This window comes from Peromyscus maniculatus, chromosome 1, assembly GCF_049852395.1.
Source record: "Peromyscus maniculatus bairdii isolate BWxNUB_F1_BW_parent chromosome 1, HU_Pman_BW_mat_3.1, whole genome shotgun sequence".
In the NCBI taxonomy this organism is placed as follows: Eukaryota; Metazoa; Chordata; class Mammalia; order Rodentia; family Cricetidae; genus Peromyscus; species Peromyscus maniculatus.
Genome location: NC_134852.1, coordinates 18,033,017 through 18,047,981, shown reverse-complemented (window position 1 = coordinate 18,047,981; position 14,965 = coordinate 18,033,017).

The following is a 14,965-nucleotide window of genomic DNA, read 5'->3' as shown; positions in this document are numbered from 1 at the left end:
TAAATTTTACTCATCTATCCACAACCCTTTTTTTAATGCAAATTTGTATTTGACTTCATGGATGTCCATGTCTTGTGTGGGAAATGATTCACAATTGCCATGCTTTCAGTTTTGCGAAGTGAGATTATTAAGTGTACAGTCAGCAGCAGTGAAAGAAGAAAACAGCTAATACCTTGATGATAGTAAATTTTCAGATCACACTAATGCTCAGAACATACAGTACATACTGATCTGGAGAGCCCATGAAAACTAAGAGCAGAAGGAGCATACAAATGGTGGGGGATGAAAACATGGAAGGGTAGAAAAAAGAAAACTGCACTCAATATGTAATGTATGAAAGAAGAATTTCTAAAATATTGTTTTTGATAAATAAACCAGAACTACATACTTGACATAAAGAAAAACATTATCATGGAATGGTTCTGGTCAACTTCTCAGGGGGCACAAACTAGGGGAAAACTGACTCTCCCCAGAAACTGTCAAGTAACAGTTCATAAGTCCTCACTCAGGCATAGGTGAGAAATTGCACATAAAAAGCATAGCGTGGGTGACTGAGATGATAATTAGTCAAGACAGGGTTGTTATACATAGACGTATTTAGTGAAACACACCATGTTCAGAACTCCCAATTCTTATAAATAAATTTGAAATGAGGCAATGTTAATTAAATTTGATTGTTTCTTATTGATAAATGCTATGTTTCAAGTTATATAATGAATTTGCTTCTCAATGTAGACTATTAACAAAAACAGGTGTTTATGGGTATTTTTTCTATAAACACACTATAAAGAATTATTATAGTAAAACAAATATAATATGTACACACACAAATGTATATATATATATATTCATATATATATATATATATATATATATAATATATGGCTCAACTTTAAAGAAATCTCATGATTTCTTTAAAGAAGCACATGACTGAATTTAGAGCATGTTGGTACATTGAGAAAAGAGTTTCACTTAAGCCCAAATATTCAAGAATATTCTGAACAGCAAAGATGACACATTCTCCATATTATATATTTAATTAAATTTAACATAAATCTTCTTTAATGGCTTGACTAAAATAGTATTATTCAGTAAAATTTATGTACTATTTTTGAATATTGTTCCTGAATTTGGATTCTGATGAAATGTTGCTAATTATGTATATGTTATATTGTATAATGTGACTCAAATACGAAAATGCTATGTAAAATATTTCTACAAATGTAATGTAATGTATGTTAATATGAACATTAAGACAATAAAATAAATGCAAACCTGCTGCTTTCCTTCTACTTTGTTTGCTCTATATTTCTCTATGCTACTAATTTTGTAGTTCTGAATATTTTTCTCAAAACTATGAACTAACAAGTACTTATTTGCAGCTTAATGTGTTTTGGGGCATCCTTTCATATTTATTTTTATTCTTATCTCTTTATAATCATAAGAATCATACCATACCATGTTTTTTTGTAACCTTTTACATTTAAGGTTTATCTTCAGTGTAAATTTGTTATTGGGAGAGATGAACATTTTCATTAAATTTTGTATCTATGGTGACTTACATTGTCAAAGAGACCCTAAAGTCATTACTTAAGTAGAGTCCACACTCAGATCTTATATAAGTGCATGTGTGGGGGCACGTGCCCAGCATGGCTGTGGACAAAGGCGCCCTGCAGCAGAGTGCAAGAAGGCCTGGAGCAGCAGGCAGACAGGTACCTGCTGGCCGGAGGCAGAGCTGTGAGGCCAGACAAGGGGAACAGAGTTGGGGGCTGGCAAGGAGAGGGACAGGAGCTAAAAGTTTAAAGGGCCCAAATTCTGGTGAAAATGGTTTTGGTCAGGACATGGAATGCTAAGTCAATGCTGTTTAAATAAAGGATGTTCCATTCTTTTGATTGTCTTAATAAATGTTTGGATTTTCATGGTAGATAAACTAAAGGAACAGGATTCATAATTTTGAACTACATATTAGGTTTACTCTTGTCTGTTGATCATTACTGGAAATTTGGTTCTGCTCTTTAACTTGTTTTTTAGAAATTCTTGGAAATTCTATAGAAATATAACACCTGAAGTGCATTGGGTTGTTAGCTTATTAAATAATGTTGTTGCTAAGATAAACCTATAAAAAATAAATAGTCTCTTACTGATAAACAGGTTATTATTATTTCTTTCATATTTTAAATGCAAATTGGCGCTGATATATAGAACTGGAGGCTTTGAAAATACAGGAAAAATGTGTTTTGACAAACAGTTATAAATGATAAACAGCCTAAATTAAAAATAATATTATGTGGGATTGAGATTAAAAGATTATTCACTTTTGATGCTAGATATATCTATAATTTCTTAAGAATCCTGAGATCCCATCTGGCCTCTACTAGAAGTCAGGAAAATGGAGAGTATTACAAGATCTTAGAGCTCTCAATAAAACCATGCTTCTCATGGGAGCAACACAGCCTGGCTTGCATGCCCCTGTGGCAATTCCTAAACATTGACATTTAATTGTGATTGAATGATGGATGATATATTATTGGCTGCTAAAGATAAAAAACTTTGCTTTTGATGCCTTTTCTAAATCACAAGATGTTCTTAGCCTGACTAATTTACAAATAGCCCAGAAAGTTGCAGGTATCTTTTCCCTATCATTATTTAGGTGATGAATATTTTGTTTTCCTAATTCACCTTCTGGGGTGGTTTGGCAAACAAGTCCTATTTTATGGGTACATTTCCCAGCTTCTACAGCAAAACCATTACTCCTTATCCTCAGGCTGTTGCTCAGATTATATTTAAAGGAATCAGGTCAGCTTTCAAAGTTTTGGTAAGGAGCTAGATATAGTGGTGACCCCATACATCCAAATAGCATGGTTGCAAGCTAAAGATAATATTGGACCATATTGACATGCTCCATGCAGAGTTTGATACTTTTTACCACTCCAATGATGTGTGTCAATTTTTAGATTATTTTTAATTTTTAATTTTTTTTAAAATTCAGGCCCATGTGGTATTTACTGATGGCACTTCATGTAGTTTTGCTGTGGTGGTTTCTGGTAACATAGTGAGGACAATGAAAGTCCAGGGCACTTCTGCTCAGATGTCAGAGGTACAGGCACTTTTGCTTCCCTTACAGATGTTTTCTGATGAGAGTGTAAATATTTATACTGATAGCCAGTATGGGGCACATGCCATTATGCCTTTGGAGACAACAGCCTGCATTCTATCCATTCTTCCCATTCATAAATATTTATTGCAAGTGCAAGAACTCATATGTTCCCACTCACATAACCTTTATGTGAGCCATATTAGAGCTCATACCCAGTTGCCTAGACCTCTAAGAAAAGGTAATCAGAGGGCTGATGCCATTACTTGTATGGCTGTCACATTAATTTGTTCTGCCTTTGAAAAGGCTACTCAGTTGTATCAATGTTATCATCTTAACACTGTATCTCTCTGTCCTCATACAGGCATAACCTGGGAACAAGCCATCCAGATAGTTAAATCATGTCCTATTTGTGCTGAATTTTTACCTGTTCCTCATTTGGTAGTAAATCCCGAGGACTATTATCTAATCATGTGTGGCTAATAAATGTCACACATGTGCCTTCTTTTGGAAATATACAATATGTCCATGTGTCTCTTAATACATATTCTTCCCTAATTTTTGCTTCTGCCCATTCAGGGGAAAAGGTTAGGGATGTAAAGAATCATTGTCTTCATGCTTTTGCTTATATGCAAGTGCTAAAATGCATAAAGACTGATAAACTTCCCGCCTACAGCAGTACAGGATTTTCAAAATTCTGCCAAGATTTTTCTGTTGTTAATAAGACTGGTATTTCTTATAATCCTCAAGGAGGGGCTATAGTAGAATGCTGCCATCATATCTCAAAAAACAGATTTTGCTTAAGTAAAAAGGGGAGCTAGGTGCTCACCTCTCCTCTCCACATTCTATTCTTTCCCTTGTTTATATATTTTAAATTTTTTGATAGATTCTGCTGGAGTATCTGCTGCAGATAAGCACTGGAGGGCTCCTGTTGCAAATCATCCTCTGGTGCAATGGAAGGATCATTCTACTGGCACTTGGAGGGGACCCGACCAGTGTTGGCGTGGGCCCGGGGATCTGTTTATGTCTTTCCACAGGACAATGAGGTGCCTCTTTGGGTTCCTGAGTGCTGTGTGCACCCAGTGGCTGCTGTTGAATCCCAACCTGGCAGAGACCTATTGGGCCTCCATGAAAAATTCTCCTTTCTGATGCTAATGGGGACTGAGAGCCCAATATAGCCAGCCTTGGCAAGCATTAATGTAAGCCTAGGAATTGTAGCCATGCAGTTGGATTCTTCAGAAGGTAATGTATGGTAACTTTTTAAAAAAAATGTAGAGAACGTGTCACCCAGACACCTTGGAGATTAAGGATAACTATGCATGTCACTGACCTTCATTTGTTAACAATAGCATGCCAACTAAGCCTTTTTCATTTTCACAATTCTCTTCAAGCTGCTGTAGTACCTACTTTTCAGGAGTGGCTCTGTGCAACTTTTATTGGCCTCCTGAAATTTATCTAGCCAACTTTGAAGATACCTTAAAATTTGTGGGCCTGAATGTAGCCATTATGAGAGCATTAGTTCTGCTCCTTGTTTACTCTGTTTTATTTATTTATTTATTTATTTATTTATTTATTTATTTATTTATTTATTTATTTATTTTGATTCCACTGCTGAAGTCATAAGTTCCTATGAGCTTGGTTCAGATGTTTCTGAAGACTTCCCATTCATGATCTGGACTCCCCTTGCTCATAATGTCCCTCTTTACTCTCTTCCAATGGACTCCCCAGCCTCAGCCTGGTGTTTGGTTGTGGGTCTGTGCAACTGCTTTCATCAGCTACTGGATGAAGGCTCTATGATGACAGTTAGGGTATTCACCAATATGATAAGCAAGGTAAGCCAGTTCAGGCACCCTCTCCAGTATTGCTTGTAGTCTAAGCTGGAGACATCCTTGTAGGTTCCTGGGAATTTCCTCAGCATCATGTTTCTCACTTTCCCCAAAAGTTCTCACTGAGGGGCATTTTTTAAAGCTCAATCAGATGTGTGAAGAGCAAACTTCACATCTATACACTTCATATACAATCATAGTGAGAGAGAGGGGAGAGAGAGAGAGAGAGAGAGAGAGAGAGAGAGAGAGAGAGAGAGAGAGAGAGAGATATTAAATGATCTCAACTCTTCAAAGGGAAGTGATCATCATTTCCACTACAAGTCAACTGACAGCCTCTACTTGGGACCAGGGATTATGTGTAGAGGAGTCTGTGACTTGAAAAGTCCTGAGGTGCTAATAGAAATGATCACTAATGACGTCAGTCAGGAGTTGCCCAGTTGGTCTCCTGAAACATAACCTCAAAAAACAATAATGTGAAGGAATTCATGGATAGTCTTACGAGCTATAAGAAGTTGAGCACAGGGTTCTGTGTAAGTTTTGATTACCTTGGTATTTTGGCTTCATGCTAATTTTGAGAGTGTTGAGAACATGGTGTCTCTCTTAAGCTTCCTAGTGTATCACATTATATCTGTGATTCCTCCTTGATTTTGGTAGCTAGTGAAGACTTCTGTAGTCAGGGTGAATTCCATGGTGTCTGTGTGCCATGGACACAGTAGGACATAATTTCAGAATGTTGCCATTATGACATCTTGGAAGCCTATACTGAGAGAAGTGAGCATTATGCAATTGAATATGGAAGACGTTGAAGCTGTGGGTGGTGAAGTTGCTTTTTGTTTGAAACAGATTATAAGTCTTTCGGCCCATTTGTTCTTATGAATCATTATTCCATTCTGTCCAGATTCAGTTTGGTCTGGAGGAGAAATAAAACCTCTTAATCTTATTTTAAGTATTTACATGATATGTTTTGCTTCATATCTGGTTGTTTACTCCCCCATAATACTCAAAATTTCAAATCAGAATGTTAAGAATGTAACACCTAGTCTTTCTATCATTAACCAAATGAGTGTGGGAGTTTTGTCATCTGCTTAAATCAGCAGACTGGATGAGCTGAGATCCATTACATTCTTGAACTTACAACTGGGAGAGTCTGCCCAGTGCCCAACTGATGCTTGAAGGAGCCCACAAAAAATGCTGTAAATAAATTTGCCTGTCTTGGTGCTTTCCTCCTGTCAGAGCATCAAAACTGCTTGATGAAGTCACAAGAACCACTTTGTACCACATTCTAACAGAAAAAAAAACTGAAACCATAGCTGGAAATGAACATGATCTTCAGGGGGCCCTGAATCCATCACAAATGCTTTAGCCTTTGCCAGTACCAAAAAATCATTTTAATATGTTTCACCATCTGTAGAAAACAATTCAAATAAATGATGGTTTTGATGTGATCTTGAATTAGGTTATCTACTATTTTATTGAGAATTTTTTGGATCATCAGTGACAGTGACCTATAAATTTCCTTTGTTATTATTTTTCTTTATCTGCTTTGGCATCGCAGTAACACTTCATCTTTCATCAAAAACTTTTGAAAACCATTAATAAAATCAATTGTATGGGGTATGGAAGAGATAGAGAGAGAGAATAGTTAAGTCCTGTGGAGAGAGGCAAATTTGAAGAGGTGAAGGCAGTGAGGAGTGGGCTAGGGTTGGTGGCTTGTTTGCCACCTGGGAACCTTTGTGCTGTCTGGGTCTGAGCTGCAGCTAAGGGCCATGTCTGTGCCCATGGCCTTGCACCACCCATGGACTGTGTTGATGTCTGTTGTTCCTGTTACTACTGAAAGTCATGAGAATAGGCCTGTACAGAGGTGGACCCACCCCTTGCTGGCTGGAACACTAGAAAGAACTGTTCCTAACCATCCTAGGCCAGAGCATTTGAGAGTGCAGGTCCTGTTCCTTGCCTTGGCAGTGTGACAGAGCTGACCCTGTTGTCAATGTCTGGGTGCACTGCTGATGAGAGCATGAAAGTGCGAACATTGGTTCTGTCCCCCATGTGGTGGCATGTTCAAGGAAAAGATGTTCTCCCCACTCATACTTCACCACCAGTGGAAAACAGAAGAGCTGACCTAGTACCACATTCACTGCAACATTAGTGAGAATAGACCCTGTACCTCTCCTATGCAGCAGAGTAGAGCTGACCCTGTTGTCAGGGTCCCAGGTGATTCAGCTCTAAGAATGAGACTATGGGAAATATGATCCCACCCCTCATCTATCATATGGTAGTATGAGGGAGTGAGAGATTTTTTCCCACCACATCCCTCTACACCTGTGGCAGGTGGGAGAGCTGGCCTTGAGATCATAAGAACTGATGAGCTGTCCCAACATCTCACCAGCTATAGCACTAGGTAGAGCAGATCCTGCACCTATCGGGGAAACACAGTAGAGCTGACCAAGTTTACAATGGTGAGGGTGAACCATACTTAAGGGCCTGAGCATAGGAGAGCTAGCCTTACTACAATCTGTCATGTGTAGGTGTGGGTGGCAGAGAGATAGCCCCTTGCTACTTGCTCCTTTCTGCCTGCAGCAGGCAGGAGAGCAGTCCTCTGGGTCATGAAAGTGGAAGAGCTGGCCTTGCCCTACAGCAGCTGCAGGACTCAGGAGAAAAGACCCTGAAGCTCACCTCGGTGCCACATTAGTGCTGAATCTTATTGTGTGTGGGGGCGGGGTGGGTGGGTGGTGCTACCCAGGACCTAGTACTGGGATTCAGAGATTCCTCTTCAGGGAAAGAAGGCTGAAATTTACTAATGAACTCCAGAAATTTCATCTATAGATGGTTTCCTGCTTTAACTCATTCTACCAGCAACCAAGTTCACAAGTTCACAAGAGTTCTGCAATCAGATGTTGCTCCTCATTCCAAGACATCAAAAGCTTTTTTTTTTTTTTTTGGTTTTTTGAGACAGGGTTTTTTTGTGTAGCTTTGCGCCTTTTCTAGAACTCTGTAGCTCAGGCTGGCCTCAAACTCACAGAGACCTGCCTGGCTCTGCCTCCCAAGTGCTGGGATTAAAGGAGTGGGCCACTACAGCCCCAACATCAAACTTTTTATACATTTATCAAAACAGAATATAATGGAGACTGCCAGGATACATTGATGTTTGCAAGCTAGTAAGGTATATGGGATTAAATTTGAATACTAACTGGTTATTCATAATTCTATAGTCTTCACTGACTTCTAGGAAATAAAGAGATACTCAAGTACCCTGCATGCTTCAAAGTGTGAGGTATTACCTTGGCTTCTCTGGACTTGAAAGGCAAACAGTGCCCCAGGAGCCATGGACTCTACCCTGAAAAATTTATGATGCATTCCTCTCAAGGAGGCTAAACCAGGCTAACTCAAGGATTCTCCAAAGAATGACAACAGTTATTGTCACAGCAGTAAAATGAGAAAAGGGCAGTAAAATCCATGGTAACTAGAATATTCCCAGGATGGGGGAAAACATCTGTTTTATTTTATTTTTATTTTTCATTTTACATGAAACAGTGTCAAAGTAGGGCTTTTCATACAATATTATTTTCACTGAGCACATTTCCCTCATACTCTTCAGCTTCTTGTTTCTTTAATTCTGCATTATATATATATATATATATATATATATCATATATATATATGCAACCATAATTTTATGTATCCTTATAACATCTGTGAACAATAAAAAGGAACAGAATATATGTGGTTCTTTCTTTCTCCTTCTTTTGTCTTTCTTTTGTTCCTGTATTTTTTGAGCCTAAGTCTTTCTAAATTTCTCTTGCTGTTCTGGAACTCAGTACATAGGCCAGGTTGGCCTTGAACTCACAGTTCTACCAGCATTGTCTCCTGAATGCTTGTGTTGAATGTATTGGCCACCATACCAATCCTGTGATTGGTTTGTCCATGAAAGGCTTTATTAACTTAATGTAATTTTCTCTTTTTATCCATTTCCTACCAGCATTGTAGCTTTATACTAGTTCATGGTTGAAAGAAGTACGTGGACAATGTAATAAACTGCTTCCTATGTTCATTAGTATGGATTAGTAAAACTGTCAGCCCTCATCCAGGAAGCACCTTTTGGCACCCAATAGGGATTAACACACAGGCCCATAATCTCTCTAATATGCTAAGAAAAAGAGACTTTGGAGGGGCCAGGTGGTGGTGGCACATGCCATTGGCAAAGCACTTGCAAGGCAGAATCAGGCAGATCTCTGTGAATTTGAGGACTGCCTGGTCTACAGAACAAGTTCCAGGAGAGGCTTCAAAGCTACACAGACAAACCCTGTCTCAAATAACCAATAAAGAACGTGACTCTAGATGGGTCATCTTTAAATGGGACATCCATATGATACCTTTTCCTTTAAACATACAAGGATCATCTTGGAAGAAGAATCAGAAAGAGTGTAAGAAACAGAGGTGGCAGATGATTTCAAGGAAACAAGTTTTGTCCAGAATAAACAGGAGCACCTGCACATGTGAACTTACTAATTAGGACAGTATGCACAAAACCTGCACAAAATCAACAAGACAAAATTTAAGGATAGTGGACGAGGTGAGTTTGCACAGTGTTAGCTGAAGAGCTGTTGTCCACAGATGGCTTCTGGGGGAGGAAGTGCCAGATTTCTTTGAGAATTGAACATTTTAGAGGCTAAAATTGCTTTCATATGTGTCCCTGAATTTAGCACATACTAGCAATTGTAAATAGACTCAGGGTTTTTTGTTTGTATGTTTGTTTGTTTTGGGGGGACATATGAAATTTAGAGAGAATAATGGTGGGGGGATATAAAAAAGAAATTGGAAAGGAGATAATGTGAGTGCACTTGTCTGTAACTCATATGCATCTATAAAACTCTCAATGGTAATTTTAAGTAATTAGTGTTATAAATAATTTTAATAAAACTAAATTGATTTATGCTGAAGATATCAGTTAAACCTGAAACCCAATGAGACAAAGAAACTTCTCTTAACTTCCTTACCAAAATGACCTCAAAGTTTCTAACATCTTCCATAGGATGCCAGGTATCATTTAGGGATCATAATAACTCAATGTCTCCAAAAATTTATCTCTGTGGAGATAGTCAGAGGAAACTATTAAGAGTCTTTGTTACTTGGATCTGAAAAAAAGTTTCATAGATGATTTTGTCTCCCAAAGCAAGCACTGTCAATGCTACAACAGATGAAATAAAAATTGTGATTCTGATTGGAGATGAGGTCATACACCTCCAACTCAAGCTTGAGATTTCTCTCTTATGGAACTGGTATTTAAGAGTCAGGACCTGCCCATTGAACCCATCATCCTGCAGATGTGTGAAGTCAGGTGAGTATTTTGTATTTCAGTTGGTGTGGAGAGCCAGCAAGGGAGAGAGACCTGGGTAAATACTCATGTCTACTAATAGGAATTAAGGGTAGAAAATGACCCATGGAAGAAGAGAGAAGAATAATTCCATAACTAAGAAGTAAGTGAGAAAGACAGAAGTTTTCTTAACCTGTGTCAGTCCCTATTGGTTCTTACTTTAAATGCTCCACTGAAGGGTGGCTGTGGGTACACCAGGATAATGCAGGCCATGTGTGAATGTCTTTAAGGACTATTGCAGTCCTCATGATGTGTTGACAGTTTTTAAAGTATTAGTATTATAGGTGAGCTTATGGTTTCATGCAGAGAGTAGACATTAAAATGGAAATACAAGAAACATACATCCCTGAGAAGACACAGGATATAAATATGTTTATGTAGTAAAAAAAGTGTTCTTATGTGACACTACATTTATGATCTGGTTATAGAGGCAGTAACTGAGTCTCTATTGACTGACTGTTGGTGAGATGACTGGTTTGAAACCTCCCCCCCCCTCTTGAACTTGGAAAGATAATACTTATAAAGATTTAACTCACTGCAAAAATTCCTCAGTAGCTTGATTCCATGGTTTCTCAATTTCCCCAAATGTAACTTTTTATATTGTCTTCCATTACATGTGTATATCGGATTGTAGAACAAGGGAATGATAAACAATACATGTGTAAGTCTTATTCCCTCAGATAAATAAGAATTATTCCTAAGTTCTGCTGCTCTGAAGGCATTCTTTTTTATCACCCTTGAGCAGTCCTGGGAGCTGGTCTCACAGGCTGCAAAACTACATCCATTGTGCATGGGAATCACTTCACTTCATGTAGCCTGTAGATCAAGAAGTAGAACTCTCAGCTCTCTCTCCAGCACCATGTCTGCCTGCACTCTACCATGATTCCCACCAAGAAGATAATGGACTAACCCTCTGAAATTGTAAGCCAGATCCAATTAAATGTTTTCTTTTATAAGGGTTGCCATGGTCATGGTATCTCATTATAAGAATAGTAACCCACTAAGACAAAAACTGGTACCAGGGACTGGGGTATTGCTGTGATAGGGTGGACCACGCTTTCCTTTGGAGGAATTTGGACTTTATGACTATGAATTAGAAAGGCAGTTGAGTGTTTTAACGGCCATCCGTGTAGGAATATAGAAGACAGTGGTGCTTATGGTGATTTGAATTGTGATGAGTTCTGGATTAATTTCCACTTGCCGAGTATTGATTCTACCATGTCGTTAAATATATATATGTAATTTTAGGAGAAAAGGAGCACCAGAAAGTGAAATGGAGCTCAGTACTGTGATCAAGGAAATAAAAAAAGATTAAGGAATGGAGTAAAGGGAGTAGTGAACTTAAGAAAAAAAATCCCACCTTGCTAAGTTTCCAACTTGTGAAAAAAAATTAAAAGAAAGCTTAGAGCTATACATGGTGTTGCATGTCTTTAATCCCCACATGCCGAGGTTAAGGAAGAAGCATGTGAATCTCTGAGTCTGATGCCAACCTGGTCTCAGAGTAAATTCCAAAACGGCTAGCCTTAGGCAATGAAGGGAACCATCAAAAATAAAGCTGATAAAGATGCAATTTTAAGATCTTTGAGTTCAATGACAGAATGGTCTACAGAGAAAGTTCTAGGATAGCAAAGCTTCTCCAGAGAAGGAAAACATGGAATCCAGAATGCTGGTAAAGATGTAGTTGAAAAACTAAGCATGTTTCTGCCCAGAAAGCAGTAGAACTTGATAGCTTTGGCCACGTTAAGGTCAAGGATTAAAGATATAGGTAGTGTAATCTCCATCAAAAACAAGGTAAGCCACTGAGGCCAGGAAAGTTTCAGCCAGTGGTATAGCCCACATTGAGACCCATCTTGGCCTCTGTGTGAAGCTGTGAAGTTGAACCCTACTTTTCCTCGGAGATGCCAAGATGTTGGAGATGCCAGAATCATGGGATACCCACAGAGGGGAGCTGCTATCAGGGAGTAGAACCAGCCCAAGGGAGAGAAGCATTTTGCAATCAACAAAGTTGAAAAGACTTGGAGATCTGAAGAGCAATTTGACATCAGACATGTAGATGAAGAGTTTGGAGTTTGAACAACTTGACTTTGGTCTTGCATCATCCAGTACTTCCTCATTCCATTTTGGAAAGTAATTATGACCTGTGCCATTGTATGTTAGAAGTATGTGGGTTTTTTTGAAATTTTGATATTATTATAAACTAAGTTACAGCTAATGTATTGTATGACTCTCAGAGGAGATTTTGAACTCTGCACTTCTAAACATTGTTGAGATTGTGATAGACTTTGGGGACTTTTAAATTTGAACTAAATGCATTTTGAATTGTAATGTCAACAAGCCCTTGAGGGCAGGGAGTAGAATGAGAGTGTTTGAATAAATATGAACCCTATAGACTTATGTGTTTGAATGCTTGGCTCATAGCTAGTGACATTACTAGGACTGTGGCCTTGCTGGAGTGGTGGTGACCTTGTTACAGGAAGTGTGTCACTGTGGGGATGGACCTTGAGGTCTCATGTGCTCCAAATATGCCCAGTATAGAACTAAGTTCACTTCCTTTTGCCTGTGAATCAAGATGTAGAACTCTCAGCTACCTCTCCCCCACCATGTCTCCCTACATGTTTCTTGCCATAAAGATAATGAAATAGGTTTCTGAAAGTGTAAGACAATACCAATTAACTGTTTTATAAGAGTTGCCTTTTTCATGGTGTCTCTTCACAACAATAGAAGCACTAACAAAGACATGTTATTCTTATGACATGGTTATTTGCATGCAGCTTCATATTTGATTAAACTAAGCAGATGTAACTAGTTTCCTACAACATTCGTAGTGACATTCACAAATGAAACTAGGCTATGAAGTTCTTGGTTTATCTATAATCATGTCCAAGTTTGGTATTTGAATACTACATTTTTCACTTTTTATTTTCTTTTTGTATTTATTTATCTTAAAAGTAGCTGATTTATTTTTGACTTTTTAATATTTACTCTTTTGGTTGACCCAAACCTTCTTCTCTCCATTTCCTGCTCTTATTCCAGCATAGCTGTTTTGCAATCATTATTTCTCCATCTTTACTCATATCCTATGTTTTCCTACCTTCACCAGCCTCTTATAGAGGTTCTTTTTCACCATATTATTTTTTTCTGGGCTCAACACATTCATATCACATAAATACACATTTCTAAACAACTATAAGCAATGAAACCATGCTGAGAAAAAGTGTATGCTAGTGATTTCTGGGCCTGTATTACCTCACTTAATAGAATAATTTTCATTGTTTTGTGTAGCCATTTCCTAGGGTGTTCTACAGTGCCAGTGCTTGGAGAAGGGGAGAATGTTAGCATCTGGTAGTTCCAGTGGTCTCAGCTCATCTACGCACTTTGCTTTAACTACTTCAGATTCCCAAATTCACTGCTGAAATTTTTGCCCCAGTTCTCGATTGTTCGGCTGATCATCCTCACATGGCTGATGACTATGTGGAGTAACAGTGCTCTCCCTAGGACTGCTTGGGTCAGCTTGGTACTGCTACTTCTGCCTACTTTTTCAAGGGGACCTCACCCTACTAAAGATGATTTCATGTGCATACTACTGCAGGAATAAAATATGGTGTCCGTGTGTGTGTGTGTGTGTGTGTGTGTGTGTGTGTGTGTGTGTGTGTGTGTTGATATGGTGTGATTTTCATAAAGCTAGTTCTTAATGCAATATAAATTGTGTCTTGAGCCATCATTCTAATGCATTACCTGCTTTACTAATTTTTTAGATATTGCTGCTACAGAGTAAAGACCTAAACACCACTCAGCATGATCACAGTACAAATTAAGAGTCTGTATTAAGAGGGCTTGGTGACTGCCTGGAAAGAAACACTTCTCACAAAGCAACTTCAAATACACTTGACAAGGAGTTGGTATGGGCAAAAATGGCAAAAGAAAATGTATCCTTATTGATGGTTGGAAGGAGGAGGTAATGCAAGAAACAAGATTAACAGAAGCTAGAAGTAGGCAATAATTTACATATTTGAACCCACAGTTTCTAGAACGGGTTTGGATATTTTGCAAGGGACATTTTATAGAGGGGGTAGAAAAAAGATAGTTAGTTTCAGGTTAACACAAAGATGGCTCCACCCATGTTAAGATGGAGGAAAACTTAGCTGCTTGCAAGTGTCTATCCTTGGTGGTATTATAAAGTTCTCATTACATTTTTAATGGGTCTATGTGAAATATACATTTAGAATTGAAATATTTAACATTTGTGGTCATTATTAAAGTTTATTTCTTTCACACCACAACTAGCAAATCAATATATTTTAGAAGTTTTACATCATGTTTGTTTGTGTGGGCTGTCACTTTTTGTTGTTTCTCACAGGCCAACACCATGTTGTCCTGCACGACAATTTTCTCTGAAACTTAATGGATCTCATTCCATCAATTTTACATTCTAAGTTATTGAGCAATCTCACAGTAACATACATAGGAAGTACCTACTCCTGTCAAAATTTTGGGATGAGGTCTATTTAAGTGGTCAGGGTTGATGTTTATCTTCTGAGATTAAAAGACTCTCTGCTTCAGTCTCTGAGTTGGTACATGAATTAAAGGCTTCTTTTGTCAATCTAAATGGCAAATAATTGTCATTATTAATAGACAGAAAAACAGCAGGGCCATATTCAAAAGGAAATTTTGCTG